Source organism: Camarhynchus parvulus, chromosome 4A (genome assembly GCF_901933205.1).
Source record: "Camarhynchus parvulus chromosome 4A, STF_HiC, whole genome shotgun sequence".
Classification (NCBI taxonomy): domain Eukaryota; kingdom Metazoa; phylum Chordata; class Aves; order Passeriformes; family Thraupidae; genus Camarhynchus; species Camarhynchus parvulus.
Genome location: NC_044600.1, coordinates 12,135,978 through 12,156,359, shown reverse-complemented (window position 1 = coordinate 12,156,359; position 20,382 = coordinate 12,135,978). Strand labels below are relative to the sequence as shown.

The window sequence follows — 20,382 nt, the reverse complement described above, 5'->3', positions numbered from 1 at the left end:
AGTTGCATTTGGATGCATTAGGGAATGGAGCCCTGGCTGTGCTGCCGGACAGCCAGGTGAGAGGGAGCAGCCTCCCCAGGGTGCCCCCAGCATGAGCCAGGATGGGGGCACAGGGCTCCTCTGGTGGTTTCAGCTCTGTCCTACTCGTAAGGAGATTCAGAAGGAGCGATTTAGCAAAGGGAGATGTTCTCCAGGTAGTCCAGGATTTTCCAATGACTTTAGCAGAGTTACTAACTTTCTGTCTTATGTCCCTAAGGTGAGGAGATCCTATTCCTTTAGGTGGTCACTGCAGCTTAGGCTGTCCCTGGACTTGCATACAAACATGGCATAGGAGGATTTGTGGAGTGAACAGCACATAGAAGGTAAGATAGAGTAGAAGACTGGAGTCCTGGTGCCTGGGTATGGATTTGGGCTCTGCTTTTAGGGTAGAACTACAGGAGACTGGGAGATGATGGTCTGTGCTCAGGGATGGTTCTTCTGCACCCACCCAATCCACCTGCTTGTCTCCTGCTTTCATCTGCTGGCCAGTGTCCATGGCAAGAGCCATCCAGATCTCACAGTGTCAGTTTTTGGCCCTCAGTCCCACCTGCAGGTTGCTGAAATACCCCTGCCTAGTCTTTTTAGTGGCTTGCATTGGCTCTCCCACTGCATTTGTCAGCACTCGGCTTTGGGGCTTCCATGGGCCAATGGAGGGTCCCTGGGTCATAGGGGAGCAGGGTCAGGATCAGCAGGAAGGATCCAGGCTTGCCTGGAGAGGGAAGAGCTGATGGGAGCCGTGTTTTTAAGGCACACTGATGGAGGAAGGAGGCGTGTGAGGCTCCTGCTCGTGTCCCTGAGGGAGCAGTGAGACGGGGATGGCAGCATGGTGGCACTTCCCTTGTGCTGCTGTCAGTTTTTCTTGGCTGGTTTCTAGGAAAATGGATTATACCACATTCAAAATATTCACTACTGGATTTAATAATATTTCAAAAATAACTTAAATGTATTTCTTTCAGAAGTGGTATTCCATGGAAATCCTTTCTGTTTATCTGCTGGCATTGCCAAGCACGTACTCCAAAGCCAGCATCCACACAAGTCATTGCTTTTTTAACAGAATGGGAGAACAATAGCCTGTGTCATTAGCCTGGCCCCAAGCTGTCTGAGGACAAGGGCTGTACATTGTGTCATTCTCTACCTGCAGCTTTTCCCTGCAGTTGTCTGGGTCATATCTCTATGTTGGCTCTGCCAGACGTGCCTCAGGGAGCAGAGCCAGGGCTGAATGGCTGGGCAGTCTCCCCCTACTACTACACCTTTGCCAGCTGAGTTTGTTCTTCAGCCTCAGTACCTCTAGAGACAGTTCTTCAGTCTCTACATGTCAAGCTCCTCCCTCCTCATCTTTGAGATGCTCTGGAACTTTCTGAAGTGTCTCAATTGTGGAGTGCTGGGAAGATGGTGGAGATCTCTCAACACTGGCCTGATGGCTTCTTTGCAGAGCTGATATGAGCCAGCCCAAATAACAGCAAACCCCAGGCCTGTGACTGATTGCCCAGCCAAGTGAAGCAGCACAGCCTTACAGCACCCCCAGGACACTCCTGTGGCTTCTCTGTGTGTTAAGGGAGGATGTCAGAGCTGAAACTCAGAGAGAGCTTGGCCAGTGGTGCCATGAAGATGTGGGCATGAGGTGCGTTAGCTTTACCTCAAGTGTAGTAAACACCCTTTCCAATTCCTGGTACAGAGACTGAAAGCAAGTCATGACAACACAGAATATTCCTGGAAGAGGTTTCCAGTAGCATTTGGAATAGTCTGGAGTTGCCAAAGTTAGTATTTCTGCTGTTCTCTCAAGCTCGTCTCTCATCTCCACTCTTCTGACTCCTGGTGAAGGCAGATTGTGCTCACATTGGCCGTATCTGTTAATATCTGACTGAAAATATCTGTCTCTTCTGAGTGTAGCACATTAGCTTATTTACAGATGGTCAGTATGATCCCAGCACCTCAATAAACAGCAGTGGCAAAGATCATAGAATTCACAGATTGGTTTAGATTGAAAGGGATGTTTACAGGTCATCTGGTCCAACCCTCCTTCATGGAGCAAGGACATCTTCAACCAGATCAGGTCACTCAGAGCTCTGTCCACCCTGGCCTTGAATGTTGCAGGAATGGGGCACCTACCACCTCTCTGGGCAGCCCATACCAGTGGCTCACCATCCTCATTATAAAAAACTTTTTCCTAATATTTAATCTAAATCTACCCTCTTTTAATTTAAACCCATTATCCCTTGGTCCTAGTACAACAACCCTTGGTAAAATGTCTGTCCCCATCTTTCTTACAGACCTCTTTAGGTATGAGGAGATACAGTAAAGTCTCCCTGGAACCTTCTCCAGATTGAACACCCCCAAGAATCTCAACCTGTCCTTCATAGGAGAGTGCTCCAAAATGAGGATGAGTGGAAGAGTTAGCTATCCTCTGCTTTCTATCACTAGTTCTGCCTGTTTTCTTTCTGGCCTTTCCAAAAATATTGGCAGCATCTCTGGAGTTTTCATTGCTGTGCTTTGCAGGGAGAAATTAAGCTAGAATGAAGTATACTGGTGCCATTATGTAGAAGTACATGTTGTCAAGGCAGAGATTATATCTTGGCTTTTTCAAGGGAAGACTAGAAATGAAAAAAAAATTTTTTCTACTGTACCTAAGATATGAGCATTAAGTCAGTGGCAAGCTCTGCCATTATGGCTTGTGTCTTAAACAGTCTTTCTACTAACCAAAAGTGATTAGTCAAAATTAATTGGACTGAGTGGAAAGCTTGCTGACAAAACACTTCAAGAGTAGGTGTAGCTGACAGGCACCAAAATGGTCAGACATTACAATGTGGATTGCAAACTCTGCCTCTGCTGTGCTCATCCGTGGGAGTTTCTGTAGGGAAGAGAGAAGTGTGGTGTGAGGATTGCAGAAAAACCCAGGTGTGATGGGAGAAGGAGGGGCATGTGTGATGGGAACAGAGGGATACTTGTGGTGGGAGGCTGTGGGTGAATCCCTGCCTTGGAAGAGGCAGTCCTGTCTGCTGAGAGTTAATGCCATGGGCAGCAGTCAGAGCAGGGAGGAGCAGCAGCAGTGACAGCTCTGCTGGCTCTGGCAAGGCACAGGTTTGCAGCTCCTGCAGAGGATCCACCTGCACTCCTTGCTGAGATACATTTGGGTCCAGAGCTGATCAACAAACCCAGCCTGCTGGAAGGTGCCCGACCTCAGGTCACTCCTCACCTAGGTTAGGAGCATTGAGCATCTCAGCACGAGTACTGGTCTTCTGGTCCTTCAGGGATAGAATTAGAGAATGCTTTGTTTTGGAAGGGATTTTAAAGGCCGTCTCATTCCAAGCCCACTGGCACTGGTGTTACCCTCTTGGAAAACAGAGAATTTGTAAGACAATGCACTCTTGTTCCTGACACATGCTGATGAGCCAGTTCCTAATGACCCAAGACCTTGCTGGGGACTTGAGGGGGCCCTGTTTTCAGAACAGCTGCAGTGAACAAAACATTCCCTGCCTGCTCTAGACTTGCATGGAAAGGTGAGGCAATGCTGTCTGCCAACACCTTGCTCTAAGTCCTTCCAAAAAGCAAGTGAGGACAGAGAAGCCAGGAACTGACTTGAGGGAAAACATAGCTGGGAAAACCAGGGTTTCTCATGCAAGGCAATGAGGAAGTAAAAGTGACTTGCCTAATTAAGACAATAGACTAATTAGTTAATGAGAGAAGTCTTTCCAGTGTGGATGTACCATTGGAAGCCATTAATTAAAAGTCCTGCTAAATCCCAGACTAGACAAAGCCTTTGATAATAGGGAAGAGGAAGAAGTAGTTAGCACTGTGTCCCTTAGCACACACAAAGCCTTCTCCATGGAATCTTTAAAATAATAAATTTGCTTTGGAATGAATTATACAGATATGGAAACAGAGAAGTGGGGAAGCAACAAACAGGGCTTACAAGGAGCTAGACTCTTTCAGTCTTGCTGTGGCAGCATCTGTTCTTCCTTACTGGTATTTTGACTCCAGTTCTCTCATTTGTTATTTCCTTTTTGAGACAAATTTCTCCCAGGAGAGGCTGGATTTCTCCTGATTGATCATTGCATTACAAAACCAGTTGCTGCTGCTGGGCTGTTTCCATTCTTTGGTAGACCAGTCTTTTACAGTTTCCTCTTACCTTTAAAAGTGATTCTTTTAATAATTTCTAACAAATCTGTAAAGATACCAGTTTTTCCTCCCATGCAGAATGAAGAGAAATGATCAAACTCTGACACCTTTTTCCTGGAATATGATCCTGGTTTGTAATCAACTCTTCTATTTTTCCCTTCCCTGTTTTTAAATGAGTTTCAGTTCCTGGTAGTCAACAAAACTGTCTATGGCCTGGCCTGCAAGAGAACTCGAGAGGGGCTGTAGGGACAGGAGAAGGCAGAAGGGCTTCATGCTGACAGAAGGCTGCTTTAGATGAGATACTAAGAAAAAATTCTTCAGCATGAGGATGTAGGGGGATAGAATATAAGAAAATAAAGATAGTGTAGAAAGTAATCTCACCCCTAAGGAGTTGCAGCTGGACCAATTATCAAGGATTAGGAACAGGCCTGACTTTAACAGGCCACAGGTGTAACCAATGAGAAGAAGAGTGCTATAAAAGAGTGGGGTGGCTGCTTGAGAAGGGACCTGGAGTCAGTTGGCTGCTTTGTGAAGAAGAAAGAGGAGCTGCTCATGAGAAACACGAAGAGGATATGAAACTTTTCTGATAGCAGACAGCAGTATGGAACCCCTGCAATAGGATGGCAACATGGGGATGATGCGACACTGGCACAGGTTGCCCAGAGAAGCTGTGGATGCCCCATCCCTGCAATTGTTCAAGGCCAGTTTGGACTTGGCTCGGAGCAAACTGGTCTAGTGGAAGATTTCCCTGCCTGGGGAGTTGTTGTGTCAAGCCCTTGGCCACAAGCTTTCCTTAGCTGGGCTAAAATTGTCCCCAAACTGGAATGGGAGGATATAGCATGTCAATGAAGATGAAGTGCTGAGCAGCCCTTTGTTGACTTTAACTTTCTGCCGTGGACATGTAAGACAATTCATTCTAAAACAGAAAGCTGAACAGTTATTCTGCACTGTGTTGTTCTAGAAAAGCACTTCTTTTTTTTTAAAGAACAGAGAAGCCAATTCCTGCTAAGCATTCATTTTGTATTTGTCCTTTCGCTCATCCTTGCTTCTCTAATTCTGCTGAGACTGATCTTTCACCAGGAAATGAGGAAGGTTGAGGAAAGGTGCTGTGTGTGGGGCATCTAAATGCACTTGGTTGCTGACTGCAGGTGGATGAGGATGCCAGCACAGATGAGCACGTGGCAGTGGCTTGCACTTCTTCAGAAACCGGTGGCCCTTTTTGTTCTGAGGGATCTGTTTTAACTCCTGGACTTTCTTGAAAGCAGGGTTCTCAGTGTGTGCTGAATCCTTTTAAAAGTAACTGGGTTGGATTTGAATTGGGAGCCCTCTAAATACTGTGAGTAGCTGGTGGTACAGCTGTATTTGTAGTGGCATCCTGGCTGCAGTGTCATAGCTCTGAGCTGCCACACCAGCAGGGACTGCAGGGCTTGGGAACTCCCTGTTGGGAACAAAGGCATTGGACCCAGTGGCTGTTGTGTCTCTGTAGGGCATTGAGTGTCTGTCCTGTTATGCCACTGTGCTGAGTGGTCCTTGTGGGCAGGAGAGTGAGAGAAAACAGAGTGGAATCAGGAGAGAGAATGACTCCAGTCATCCTAGAGCTCAAAGTAGAATTGGAAAATCTCCAAGATCACTGAGTCCTACCATTGACCTAACACTGCCAGGTCCATCATTAATCCTGTCCCTAAGTGTCACATCTACACATTTTTTGAACATTTCCCCCAGCCTCCTTGTCCTTCTTTGGACACAAATCACTTGAACATTACTTGAACAGCTCTGCTCTAATAGGAAGATAGACATTTTGCAATCATGCTAAAACAAGACTCTATTCTGGACATTTTGGCCTGGCTGGTGCCGACTTTAAAGGTGAGGTCTCTGCTGAAGTGGCCTTAAAGTGGCCCAGGAATAGAACAGGGGAAGCTGTTGTGGAAGTTTCCTGCAGTGTTGGTAAAAGGACAGTCTGAGCTGAGTGTCCTTCAGTGGCAAAAGAGATGAAAGTAGCTTTGGCTCATATACAGCCCCTTTCATATGCCTCTGCCTGTGATCTCTGTGCCTGTGTGCTTGTCAAAAACAGTTTTCAGTTTCCTTTTGTGGAGGGTGTGAGTGGTTAGAAAGCTCTTGTGCTGGCTTTCTGGGCAGCTGTGAACAAACCCCAATGTTATTGATATCTCTTCCACAAAACTGGGCCTGGTAATGTTTATTCTTATCTTTCACCCTTGTGAAAGGAAGATGGAAGATGGGATTTCTTTAGGATGGTGGCGAGCTGTGGACTGTAACAAGTCCCTCCTTTCCAGGGACTGCTGCCAGACCAATACGCTTCAGACAGACTATATGCTGCTTTCTCTGTCCGAGACAAGGAGATTTTTAGAGCTGTGGTACCTGAAAGAAGCTAAAATAAGTTTGTGTCCATCTGTCCTGGTTTCAGCTGGGATGGGGTTAATTGGAGCCCAGTGCTGGGCATTGGATTTAGGATGAGAATAGTGTTGATAACACACTGATGTTTTAGTTGTTGCCAAGCTTGAATTAGTGTTTACGCTAACTCAAGGACTTTTCATCTTCTCATGCTGCCCTGCCAGCATGGGGGGCATAAGGAGCTAGGAGGGGCATAGCCAGGACAGCTGACCCCAGCTGACCACAGGGATATTCCAGACTGTGCTGTCATGCTCAGCCTATAAATTATGGGCAAAGCTGGCCGGGGACTGCTGCTCGGGGACTGGCTGGGCATCAGTTGTCAGGTGGTGAGCAATTGCATTGTGCATCACTTGCTTTGTATATTCTAATTCTATTATTGTTATTACTTCCATTTCTGTGCTATTAAAGTGTCTTTTTCTCAACACACAAATTTTACCTTCCCCCCCATTCACTCTCCCATTCCACTGGAAGGAGATGAGTGAGCAGCTATGTGGTGTTTAGTTGCTTGCTGAGGTAAAGCATGACACTGTCCCATCATCTGGTTTATTTTTGTCAGAAGTGCCCAGTTTGCACTTCAGGAGCTGCATCAGGGACAATGCTTCTTCCTTGGGAGAAGTGCTGGTGGTGGAATGTGAGACCTACAGATTACCTGCCTGTGGAGCTATAGTTTCCCCTCACATTGTATTTGTTTCTTTGTCTCATTCTTTCTCCCTTCATCTAAAATTAATTTGGCTTTTTAGTGCATTTGCAAGCTGTGGAAAGCTACTGACATTCAGAAACTTTCAATCTCCACCACCAAGATCACAATTCCTCTGCATTTTCTATCAAAAAGTGTATTATAACTCATCAGTCCAGTAACACCTAAGTTTGCAAAGGTTTATGGGTTGTTTAAATATATTAAATCTATGAATCCAAAAAGTAGGTATCTGCTAATGCATCAGATCTGGTCCTTATGCCTCTTGTACTTCCCTGCCTTCCTCACAATCCTGCTGTAGTAATTTTTTAGGGACTAACAGTGTCTGCCTGTAATTGTGTTGTCAGTATCTTGAGAAGTAAGAAGCCAGATAAAATTCAAAGCAGGACAAGGCAATCTTTATACAGATTTTGAACGTGCTGCAAGATTGTGGATTAAAGAGCTCAAGCACTTCTGCTTTTGCCCTTTCCCTTCTGCCTGGGTGGTAAATGACCTGCATTAAAACAGTTTAGCAGAGCAACAAAACACAGCTAGTTTTAAGCAGTAAAAAGGCAGAAATAGAGCAAGAATAGTCCAAAATTAATTTGTGAAGCAGCTTGTTGCCTTCTGATTTAAGATTTTTGTTCTGAATCATTGCTCAGAAACAGAAGCCATTGTCCATGTGAGTGGATTTATACAGGGTTTAAAAGGAAAGGGTGAGATTGAGTCTGGTGTTTAGGTTTGCCTGCCATGAGTCTTCATCTCAGTTTCCCTCTCCTGTGACGCTCCCATGGAAGGAGGCCAAGACAGTTTCACTCTGGAAAGCAATGTAAAGCCAATAAGCTGGGTTTCACAGCATGGAAAATATTTGCTCTCTTCTGCCAGTCTTCTTCATTAATCTCTGAATATCTCCATGCACAATCTCATCTGTAATTAGAGCTGCATTGGAACCTGAGAGTGTGATACCTATTAATTACTTACTTTATATTTATTTATTCGTATAACTTCTATTGTCTTTTATCTGTGTTGAAAACCATATTTTTGTTTTCAATTGTTCAAAGTCAAGTGCTTAAAAACACACACAAAACCAACCCTGTTGGCCCAGGCACTCATACACCAACACAAGGGTATCATGTGCCTTGTCATACCTTTGTCATCTTACCAAAAGTTTCAACTTCTAAAAAAAAAAAAGTAAATTGTTTTATCAGTGCTTCTGGCAGCTCAGGCAGGGGTTTGTGTGAACAGATGCTTTGAAGGCTGAAGGGACCAAACAAGGGTGCATGTTTCAGTGTTGTTCTGACACAATGGAGATATGGCCAGCCAAGTTGTTTGAGTTAAACAATGGACTTTCTGCATACTAATTGATTGTCTGATGTTTTCTTGAAATGTGCTGGTTAACAAAAATAATGACTGCATCACTAGGATACCAGGACATCAGAGAATCACAGAGCTGTCTAGTTGGGAAAGACCTCCAAGATTCAACCATTAACCCAGCACTGCCATGGTCATCACTAAACCACGTCCTAAATGCCACATCTACACGCCTTTCAAATCCCTAACAGGATAATGACTTTACTATGTCCCTGGGCAGTGTGTTCCAAAGGTTGGCCACCCTTTTGGTAAAGAAATTTTTCATAACATTCAATCTAAACCTACCCTGGAACAACTTGAGGCCATTTCCTCTTGTGAAGAGCCTGACCCCCACCTGGGTACAACCTCTTTTCAGGCACTTGTACAGAGTGATATGGTCCCCCCGAGCCTCTTTTTCTCTGGGATAAACATCCCCAGCTGCTCCTCATCAGACTTGTGCCCCAGACCCTTCCCCAGCTCCGTTGTCCTTCTCTGGACACACTGCAGCCCCTCAGTGTCCTTCTTGAGAGGGGCCCAAAACTGAACTCAGCAGTCCAGGTGTGGCCTCACCAGTGCCCTGCACACTGGGACAATCACTGCCCCATCATTCCAGCTTATGGCTTTATCTCATTCATGTTTGATTTAGAGTCTAATTTTTCACACCATTCAGAAAAAAAGGTTTTCAACAATCAATGCCTCTTAACATACATGTAACTTCATCTGCTCTGAGTAGAGGAAGGGAGTATAACAGGGAGCAGGTGTTGCTTCTCCCAGCTTTATACATACTCGACTGTGATGCTTCTTTTAGAAATGTTTCCTTCTCCAAAGAGCCAAGTAAAAACTGTCATCCTGAAAACTATGACCAATTAAGAAAAGGCAGCATGGAAATTTCAGGAGAGGGAACAGCATATGACCCTTATAAAGTGCTGTAAGCACAGTGGAGAGTAAACAACAGTATTTGGTTCCTGGCAATATCTTTAAAAATTAAAATATGAAGTAGCCCAAGAGGAGCTGGTTGTAGAGCTCTGTACATCATAAGTGGTGTAGTCTGGTTTTTCTCCAACACCTTCAAGCCAGAAATTTGGAAGAATTTCAGAAAAAAACTACATTTTAGTTTCACAGTGGTTAAAAAGGTATCATTTCTTGACAAAAGTGTATCTAGCCAAATTTTAAAGACTTTTTTCTCTTCTGTGGCTAATTGTGATTAAGACCTGCTTTGCAACAGTGCCAGTAAAGCCAAAGCTTTTTTACTTCAGAAGATGGAGAAAGGTACTGCAGATTTATTGGCAAGGCTGGATGTATTTTATTACCACCACGATGGGGAAGTCTGATTCTGATTTATTTGCAGAAATTTCACAATTTGGCAGTGCTGTCTGGCAGACTTTCTCTTGATCGTTAATTGACTGAATATTAGGATTGGCCTGAATAGAGAGTTTTGTTTGAATGGGAACTTCAGTGTGTGCTGAACCTGTGAACATTTTTGAGAACCTGAGGCACACAGGTAAATGTTAAGAGAATCTTCTTAGAAGAAGCCAGTAGTTCCTGATCAATGCAGTTCTAATTCACATATCTGTTAGAAATAGAAGTTTTCCAAAAGCTTCTGTCTAAATTTAAATGGACTGTTTATAGCAACCAGCCAGTAATACAATATACTGAGCAAAATGTGCTGAGCATGTGGAGCAAACAGGGTTATTAAGCCATGAATAAATCATTGGTTCAAATCAACTTGCACTTACGATGGTGCCCATTTAAAGAAAATGTACCTCATAATTCAAAGTGTTTCAGAATTTATAATAATAATTACAGTCTTAATCACCAGGAGGCAATGTTTCTTTCCCTTGGTGGCAGAGGAAACCTTAGTAATGTAGGGCTTCTCCTTCTCTACATAGAAGACTCTAATTTCCCCATGAAAATCATATCAGACATGTGCCATTGTATGGGATTATTCCCCTCTGCCAATGGGGAAAGGCAGAGAAAGATGACAAATTTGGCCTTGTATATTGTTTTAGGGAGTGAATGTCTTTGACTCTTCATTTCTGTACTATGGGGAATTGTCATGTCTGGATTTGGGTTTTGGTGTTTAAAATTGGAACAAAAAGTCAAAATTCTCTGCAGACTAGAGGTCGATTGCAGCTTGTCAAAACACTCTATTAGTGCTGAAAAATGTAAATGTGCATATAAGGTAAAATGGAACTTTTCCACGAGGCAGCTCCTTCTGGCAGTGGTGGTGCAGGGCATGGCACCAGATGACCCTCAGGTCTGCTTTGATGTGGCTGTTCTCAGGCTCGGAGCATTCATCAACCCTTTGGTCTCCATGAGGTATGAGAAAACAGTGCCTTAACAGACCTCTGTGCATTAATTCAATGTGGCAAATTCTGACCTCATTTACCTGGCTTTCTGAAAACTTTTTGCTTCTAGTGGCACTCAGAAAGTCCAAGGCATTTTTTATGGAGAGACCTGAAAATGCAGGGTACTGAACCAAAAGGAAAACAGTCAAAATGTAACAGTCTACAGCTCCATGTATTGCAACCCCTTGCATTAGCACTCTGAATGATTTCTGGGAAAACCTTTTATTTATTATATCAGACATAACTGTGTGAATTCATTCACTTCAGATGTATACAAGTAAATTCCAATCAACAGGAAGAATTTTAAGTTACTTTATGGGTGGGTACTTTCGGCAGTTTTTATTTTTTTATGTGTTCTTTATCCTCCTAAAACTTGAAAACAGGACAGTTAATGCTGTGGGATGGGATGAGATGGAGTTTGAAGAAAAGAAAAGCACCAGAAAATATTTCTTATAAGGTTACCTATAATCCCCTGCTAAATCCATCCTTCAAAAATATCTTGAAAGGGATGGTGCTGATATTGTTGCCACAGAAGCAGTGTGAGTGTTCATGCTTCCTTCAGTACACCAGGATCAGCCCTGTTGGGAATGTCCCTTCCCATAAAGGGAAAGGAAGGAATTTACCCTTGAGACTTGTCAGCAGTGGGAAGGGAAGTACCAAGTGGGTTAGTTTTCCTACCACATGAGGTAGGAATTTCTAATTGCACACACTTTTCCTATTTTTTGCTGAAAAATAGAAGAAAGCATCAAGGGAGTGGGGTAGAAATGAGAAAGAAAGGAATGGTAAGGATTCCCTTGTCTGTGGGATGTGGATTTATGAGTCTCATAAAATGCTTTTCTGCTTTTCTTAGTGAGAAATAATAATCCAATTCTGTTAGCTTTAAGAACATGATGATTTATGCTCTCAGAATGAGTGCTCTTTCCAGTTTTCCACATCTTTTCTGTGCCTGAACAATGTCTTGGGGAGATTTCTTTTTCCCAAGAAGGGTGGACCAGATGATCCTTGGGGCCCCTTTCCAGGTTTTCTATGATTCTATGATAAAGTGTGTTTGATTTTTGTTATTTTTACCCCAGGTAGTTGTGTGCTGTTCTCCATTAAGGGCTCTGTGATTGTGTCTCTGGGAAATGCGTGTAGATAGATAATCATTCACATAATACTCTGCCAGAGTCAAAATCTATGTAATTATCCAAACAACTGCATACCCTAAGTGTTACAGAGTTGAAGAAATTCATGGCTTCCAACCTGGGCTTTATGAAATATCTAATTTTGCGTTTGATATTATGTGGGTAATTCACATGATGTCATTCAAGTTTACAAAATACATCTCCAGAGTATTGGTTCTTGGATGTTCAGTAATGAACATTAATCATAATTAAAGAAATGTCATTATTTGAACTTTTGAATTTGTGTCCTTTCAATGTTTATATGACTGTTGCAGCAGCTGCAAATATTGTTGTAAACATCTGACCACATCCATGGAAAGAAATCTGTAAATGATCAGAAGACTACTAAAGTAGGGCTTTCTTTTCCTGGACTTTAAATGGTGTCAGCAGCATTGTAACCTTCCCAATGTGTTTTCCCTTTACTTTCTAATACAGAGAGGAGCCAGCTTTGCCTTCTTTTAAAAACCCCTGTCCACGGATAAAAATCCAAATTAATCCTGATACCATCTTTATACACATTGCAGGAGAATGTGTAAGTGAGGGAGGGTAAATATTTAGAGCAGGTACTGTCATAGCGTGCAGCTAGTGGGTGTGGGCTGTGGACACGTCACCCCAAAACGTGTTGTAGGATGCACTGCGGTGAGGTAAGGCACAAAGCATCTTTCTCATCATGTGCTCAAAGAGGCTAGACCAAACACATCCAGGAAATAGCAAAGTTGGGTTTGTTTCCAGAGGGCTTGTTCCCATGCAGTCTCCAGCACGCTCACCCTACGTGGCTCAGGCTGCGTGTACTGGACAGAGCATTTCAATTTCCAGCTCTGCCTGTAGGGAAATGAAGGAGCATTTTAAGGCCTACTGCTTCTCCTTGCAGAGGTCACACTAGTTCAGTGAGAACTGGGTTTGGCTTCCCATGACACAGCAATCTGAGGGTAAAAAATATGTGAATACTGGCTTAAATGGATAATGTGAAATGCAGATGTGTCATTATGCCTTGCTGTGCTGTCTGCAGGGGCAGGGCTGAGCCTTGTGCTTCTGCTGACAGGGGTCTTGCATGGTTCCCAAAGTGTCAAAAGTTGAAGACAACTGTACTTCTTGGGTCTCTAGAGAGAGTGTGCAGTGCCCCCCGACTCCCCCAGCATTCCATCCATCCTGGTCCCCTTCCTCCCTCACAGCCTGTCTCCTGGGCTTTGTCTGCCTTCAGCCCAGTCCTGTATGGAAACAACAGAGGGAGTTGGGAGGGGCTGTCATTTTCCTTCTGCTGTCACATCCACCCCAGAATGAATCTGAGGGTGACTTAGGAGTTTAAAGTCAGCTAGCAGCAATTTTAAGCATTGTCCTGCACATTCTGCTCTTACTCCTGATTTTTCTCTACTCATTGAATGCAGCCTCACGTTAGAGAGGGAACTGTCCTGCTGACTGCAGCAAGCAGGCACTACAGAAGGAGGGGACATTGCCCATCAGCTCCCACAGCTTTCACTGGTGATGCCAGGCCTTGCAGTCACATCTCATATCAGTGAGTTTTGCAGGACGGTGGGAATTCCATACAGTTGTATTGATGAGGTATGTAGTCCAACCTATGTGTTTTCATCAGCCTTTTTCTCACTTACATCCCTTTTAATTGAACCCTTTTTGTTATTCTTGAGCATGTTTCCTCCTGCCTTACTTCATGTCCCAAGTTAAAAGTTACCATTAAAGGTTTTACAGATAATTGCATATTTTTATTGCATCCTGCAGGCAGAGCTCAAAGGTTGAGAGGAAAGATGTGCCAAACTGGGCTTTCCCTGAGAGGATTTCCTTTGTGATGGAGCATTCTGGCTCCAGCTGATTCTTCAGCCAAATTTTCTTTGTCAGCCTTCATTTTAGAATGTGACCAGTTCATACTCGAAGAAAATATGGCCTGTAATTCTTACTCTTAGGTTTTTCCCTGTTGGCTTTCAAACCAATGAGGTTTCTGAAATGTTGAGATGCAGATTTGTTTCTGTGTTTTCTTCCAGGGAGTGAGCAATGGCAGCACTGCAGGTCCTCAAATGAGTGCAAGATGATAATGTTTTACAGAAGAAACCTTTGTTGGTGAAAAATTATGTCATCAATTTCCTAGATTCTTTTTTGCAGAAAACAATTTTTTTTGTGTTGTGAGGAAGAACAAAATAGTAGTTTTAACGTCTTCAGAAAATAAGGTTTTCATGTAAAACTTTCTTGAAAAAAGCACCAACCCAACACTTTAGTTTTATAATGATAGTAAAAGAGCATGAAGTCACAGTGAAATATTCTGCTCCCAAATTTCTTCTTGTTTGATGCACTGGAAATTACATTTTCTGAGGTAATGAAGAACAAATTGTGTTGTAGCAGGAGCCACACACTCTTGTTCCAAACCAAAGGTTATTTGTACAACCTGTGTGCTGGAGTGTGCCAGGAAGTGTGTGAGGAAAGAGCAGTGACACTCCAGATGCCACACTTTATCAATCCTTCCATTTTCAGGTTTTTTGAATTGCAAAGTTCATCTTTTGTTTTGGATGGAATAACACAGATCCAGATCCAACAAGCAGTCTGTCTTCAGTGACTTGATAAATTGTTCTTAATTTTCTGGAATAGGTTAATTTCATTTAGGTAAGGAAAGGCAAAAAAGCAGCCTTTTCAGGGCACTGCCAAAAAGAAGATTAAGTCAGCATCAAATCCATTAGTCAACCAATTTATCTGTGTTGGCTAACACCATTTCAGCCTCTTTGTCTTTCTTTTTTTTCTCCTTAGGTGACAATTTAGGTAACTCAGAATTTCACTGCTGTATTGCAACATTACATGGTGGTTGCTCTGCATAAAAATAGGTTTACTGCCCTCTTAAATTTTTTTAAAGCAGATTTTGTTTAGCTTTATTTTTTCATGGCAACTTTTTCTTCTTCTGTGAATGTACCAGTTCTTTGAAAACTAATTTCTGGGACTATGCAATCCTAATCATTGTTGTAGGCTGCTGCAGAACATGCCTGTAGTAGAAGTTGCCTCTATTAATTGTGCATTTTTATGTGCCCATCATTATTCAGTGCCAGCTCTGGGTTTCCTTTCAGGATACCTGTTCCAGGCTCCATGGTGGGCTTGCTTTGGGTTGTCTTGGCAGCCTTTATTTTCCTCATTTTAGTTTCCTATGATAGAGGATTGGAGATTCCTCATAGACAGAGGTTCTGGTGTAACTTGAAGTCCAACCAGTGATGGAGACTTTTTTCACCTTTGGAATATTTCTAACATGTCCACATTTTGAGGATTCTTTGCTAATTCCCTGGTGTTATATTTTTCAAATACTTCCAAGAAACATGTATGCCAGCTATTATCCCTGCCTTTGCTGGTGTCGCTGAAGCCATTAGGAATTTAGGGGAAAATACTGGTTTAGAGGAGATTTCTGCTAATAACTTCTTATCCACAATGAGTTTTCACCTTCTAATCTGAGACATTGAAGGTGAGTTAGTTTCACTTGAAGTCAGCAGCATCCTTTCAACAGGAAATGTTCCTCTGGTACCATGGTGGGGAATGACTCCACAGAGTTGTGGGAAGAATGTTGCCTATGGAATTTAAAGTTGCATGTTCTACATTCAGCATTTCTCATCTAAACTCCTCCCAGTGTGGGGGATTGTGGGGAACTCCAGGACTGGTGAACAGGGATGTGCTTCTGCCAGTTATATCCCATTTCTTTTGTTGTTCTTGCTGTCACAGCCCCTGAACCCGCTGTGCACAGAGCTGTACAAAGTGCTCAGTGTGGGAGGACTCCCCAGAGCCAAAAGGTGAGCATGTTGGAAATGTTTCAATATCTATTCTGCCTTCCAGTCAATGACATCCTCGTACTCGTAGATATCAGTGAATCCACTGGAGGCAGATCTTTTGCTGGCAGAGCAGGAAGCTGAAACCTGCAGAGGCAGCGGTTTGCTCGTGCTGCGTGGCGTTTAACTGGAAAAGTCCTTGCTTGGAACAAGAATGTGTCTCTTGTTTGTCCTTACATTCAGTTCCCCAGTATAAGACTAGCTCTTACTAATTAAATGCAGAATTACCCAGTGCAGTCACCTTCTGTCCTCTAAAGAAATAGAGAACAAAACCTGTCAGCACTGCACTCTCCTGCTGTGGAATAATCTGGAACTGGCTCTTGGTTATGTACTTAATTTGTTTGGTTTGTCAGTGTTTATTAGGAGCCTGATTAAAGCAAAATCATCCCATCTCCTCTGGAAATCAGCATCCTTCTAGCAAAAAAGTACAGCTTGGCTTGCAGGACACTTTTTAGTCCCAAGTATTTCCCTGTGGTTTCTGTGGTACCTCTACAAAATCAGCTCCAGGTGTGACTTAATACAGTCCTGTTCTCCCAGCAATCCCAGCTGCTTTCATGGTGTAGTTACCAGTGCCTGGTGGCATAGAGAATTTGGGAGTGCTGATAGGTGGTGACAGGAATGGCCTTGACCTCTCTGGGAAGAAGGAAATGTGTGGTCTGTTCCAGGATGGCATTGCTGCTACAGGCCCATCAGCATCCTCCATGTTGAATACTTCCATGTTATAATGGAATATTGTAACGTCAAGTGAACAGCAATAAAATTCAGTCTGGTAAGATTTATTACTTTAATATTGGAGGGCTTAAGCTGATACCAGATTAACATATTCATAGGGTTTTAGGAACTGCTTGGGTATTAACTGCTTCCTTTTAAACTGAAAACTTTGCAAGGGTGTTGCATCTCTTCTGCACTAATGACTCAGTCTGTCTTTGTAAGAGGTTGAATTTCTTTACATGATGTTTTGAGACTAAATATGAAAGAGGGGAAATGGCCCTTAATTTTAACAAGTTCCCATTTGGTTTAACAGCTGCTGTGAGATCTCTCTTGTCTTTTTGGCTGTGTTTGCCACTTTGGCAGTGTGTTTCTGGTTGTCAGAGTCATACAGAGTTCTAATGAAGTGCAACACTTTTTCTTTTCCCTACAGCTGTTATTTGTCATTTGATATAACTCTGCCTTGTGAGAATTTTATTCCCGAATAGATGATAAAAGGACAGCTAGTATCAGAAGGCAGTGCTGGCATGAGAGTCTCTGCTTTGTTGCTAACATAGAAGAAGCCATCTCTCTCCTTTTAAAGGATGTGTTATGTGGCTGAATTTGGGAAAGCCTTTCAACTCCTGAGGGAGCCAAAGCCAGCCTCTTCCCCTGCTCTCCCCCTTGCTGCTGTCCTGTCCTAATTAGCAGTTAAACTCCACGCCCTGTGCTCCCAGTGCCAAGACACTGACTTCTGGCAATCATGGGAGGTTTGTTTTTCACTGCAGTGCAGTAAACACTCTGTGTTTGTGCTCTGTGCTCCCAGATCAGGGCTGTCAGACCTGCTGAGTCAGCAGACATGGCCCACGCTCCTTGGGGTTCATCTTCCTCTGCCCCAGAGGGAGGAGATGTGACAGCCAGGGCTGGGTGATGTGATGGCCTGGGCACGGTGTGACCCTGGGGAGGCTCTTGGGTGGTCCAGACTGGAGAGTTTGCTGCAAGGGCTGGGCTCTGTTATTTTGTGTAAATCTGTTATTGAAGCTGCAAATCCTGGTTCTGCTAGCTCTGACGTTGCAGATAACCCCCTGATTCCTTAGAGTACATACAGAGCTCAGCTGAGCTATTTCAGTGTTGGACATTTCATGTGGCTGTTGTACAAGGATGGTCCTGCTGGGCTGAAGGTGACTCCCATACTCTTTAAGATGTTTCTTGAGCTACCTAAATGCATTTAAAACCAACACTGGTGTGCTCCCATGCCTGAGAGGGAAATACACACCATGTCATTGCATGCTGCCCGCTCTGCTTGGGAAGCAGAGACTGTTTGCTGGACTCCACTCATTCATGTGCAAAGCTCTCATCCATTGCCATCAAAGTGCCAAGAAAATTTTTGTTTGGAATTTCTGCAAAACTCTTTGTAATGCACACTAACCTTGCCTTTTGTCTCCCTGTCCTCTCTGTGTTTCTGTGCTTTTGGAGTTCCCTTTGAAGGAGGAGGTGGGAAACATGCTGTGAGTTTCCATTCCCTCCCTGGCTCTGTCTGTGTTACACTGCTGCTGAGGACTAGAAACCCTCATCCTTTCTAACCCTACCAAATCAATCCCCTCTTAGAAAAGTATCTTTAATGATATGTGATATTCCCACTGCCTGAAGATTTCATGGTGAATGTATGGCATTGGTATTTGTTACAGATACTTCTCCCTAGAAGGCTCTGTATTAAGCCCACGCTTCATTTAATCCTTAAAACTTCTTTTACTTTGGAGTTAGTTCATAAACAAAATTACTTTATTGGGGACAGATAACAACATGGGGTTTCAGCAATTAAATGAAAAGTAGCAGGGAATCCTAAGGAGAGGAAATGGAGGGTCATAAATGGCTCTGAAGAGACTTGAAGTCAGGAATTAATATCTTATGCTTAATGAATGACAGCCCTTCAAAAATGCTGTTAGATAAAGCAATATAGGAGTGGAGAAGAGGACTTTTCAGAAATTGCACAGACTGATAGATGGTTTTTCTTTTAGAAATTTCGCAAACTTGACCATTGCTCTTGTCTTTGGAGGGAGTGACAAATGAAAGCATGTCTTCTAAAACTGATAGAAATTCCAACACTTCAGGAGCAAAAGGCAGTGTGAAAAGCTATAGTTTTTTCCTCTATTTTGCCCCTGCCAGAGGAGAGATCTCACATTGACTGAAGGTGCTGAGCTATTCCTTTGTTTCTGAGTTTACTCAACAAGCACATGCATAAAGCATTTTTATGGTAGCAAAGAGGGTGGAAGGTAGCTTGGATTTGAGTAAGGGCAATGATGTTATAGATATCATAGAATCATAGATTCATTAAGGTTGGGAAAAAACTCTAAGGTCATCAAGTCCAACCATTATCCCAGCACTGCCACGTTCTCCACTGAGCTATGCTTCCCCAGTGCCACATCCTCACACTTTTGGAACACTTGAAGGGATGGTAATTCCACCATTTACCTAGGCAGCCTGTCCCAGGTGAAGAAACTCCTTGTCAGCAGTTTTTAAGAGCTGTGGCTGAGGGAGATGATCAGTCAACTTCCCAGGGTCCCTCCAGCTCTGTTGCTGCTGGTGGTTTTATAGTCACACCCTTGGCTACACAAACATGGAGATGGAGAGCAGATTCTCCTTTACCAACCTCCAGCTGGCTTGAAAGGTCCACTCAGGGTTAGCATTAAAGGGCTGCATGCAGCCCTCACCTCCTGGGTTCCTGATGGGAATGGTGAGACTCAAGTGAACACATTACCACTTTGAAGTATGGAGGTGTGGTTGTTAAGTAGTTTCAGAGAGAAGAAATGTCTGTGATTTATTTCTTGCTGAGAAATTTCATTAGGGAGAAAAAGGGAAAGGAGGGGAAAATTTTTAAGGGGATGCTGAAAGCATCATCAATTGATGGTGGTTATACAACTCTAAAAGTAGGCCTGCCCTTATCACTACAGATTAGAAAGTAGGACTCAGGGGTATTCCAGGATTAGGCAATTTAGCTAAATACGTCAGAGTTTCTTTGCCTTATGTGGATGGCCTTTTTTACAGCATCTTTTATTCTTTCTGGAGCTTTTTTTTCCTTTTTTGCTGAGGGCAAAACATAGTTTGTAAGAGCAGAATCCAGCAGTGCTCTTCTACTGGAAGCTGTTGATAGCAAAGTGTCTGCCAGCCTCTTAGGTATTATCCACAAGTGTGAGATCTGCCCTTGAATGTGTGTATTGCTGCCTGTAAGTCTGACTACTTACTGCCTGCAGTAATTCAGGTGTCAGTGTCCCATGGAGTCTTATTTGCCTTCAAGCCGCTTGGACATTATCCACCACTAGACTCCCATTGAGATCAGTGTTGGAGCACACCCACTTGAACCATTTGTTCACACAGGCTCGTGCTGGAACTCATTTACTCTGGACTTTACTGCAAAAACATCTTTTCTCCTTTTAAGGACCACACATTGCACCTCAGTGTTTTGTAAGTCAGGAGGAAAAGAACAGTAGCAGATGCCATCCAGCAATACATTTGGGACTCCCTAGTCCAAGTTTCTCATATCATTGATCGTTTCTTGTTGTTCATCCTGTACCCAGGCTTGACGTGAGGTCTGTAAACCCTGTGGAATATCTGGAGTGAAACTTTTGCTGATGTTCTGGGAAACAATGTTTTTGGACTCCTTTCTGGGAAAAATGAGGGCATGAGAGTTTTTTTTATTTTCCAGTATCATTATATTCTTACTGAACCAACTTTAACTGTTTGCATTGGACTTTTGCCTATGTAATTGTATCAGAGTCCCTAAAGTGTTTCCAGGT

General features: G+C 43.3%; 1 protein-coding gene across 2 annotated transcripts in view; it reads left to right on the top strand.

Moving 5' to 3' along the window:
- The window catches only part of GPR50 (G protein-coupled receptor 50), a 43,289-nt gene that overhangs the window by 8,879 nt on the left and 14,028 nt on the right, over positions 1–20,382 (top strand). The window lies entirely within an intron of this gene.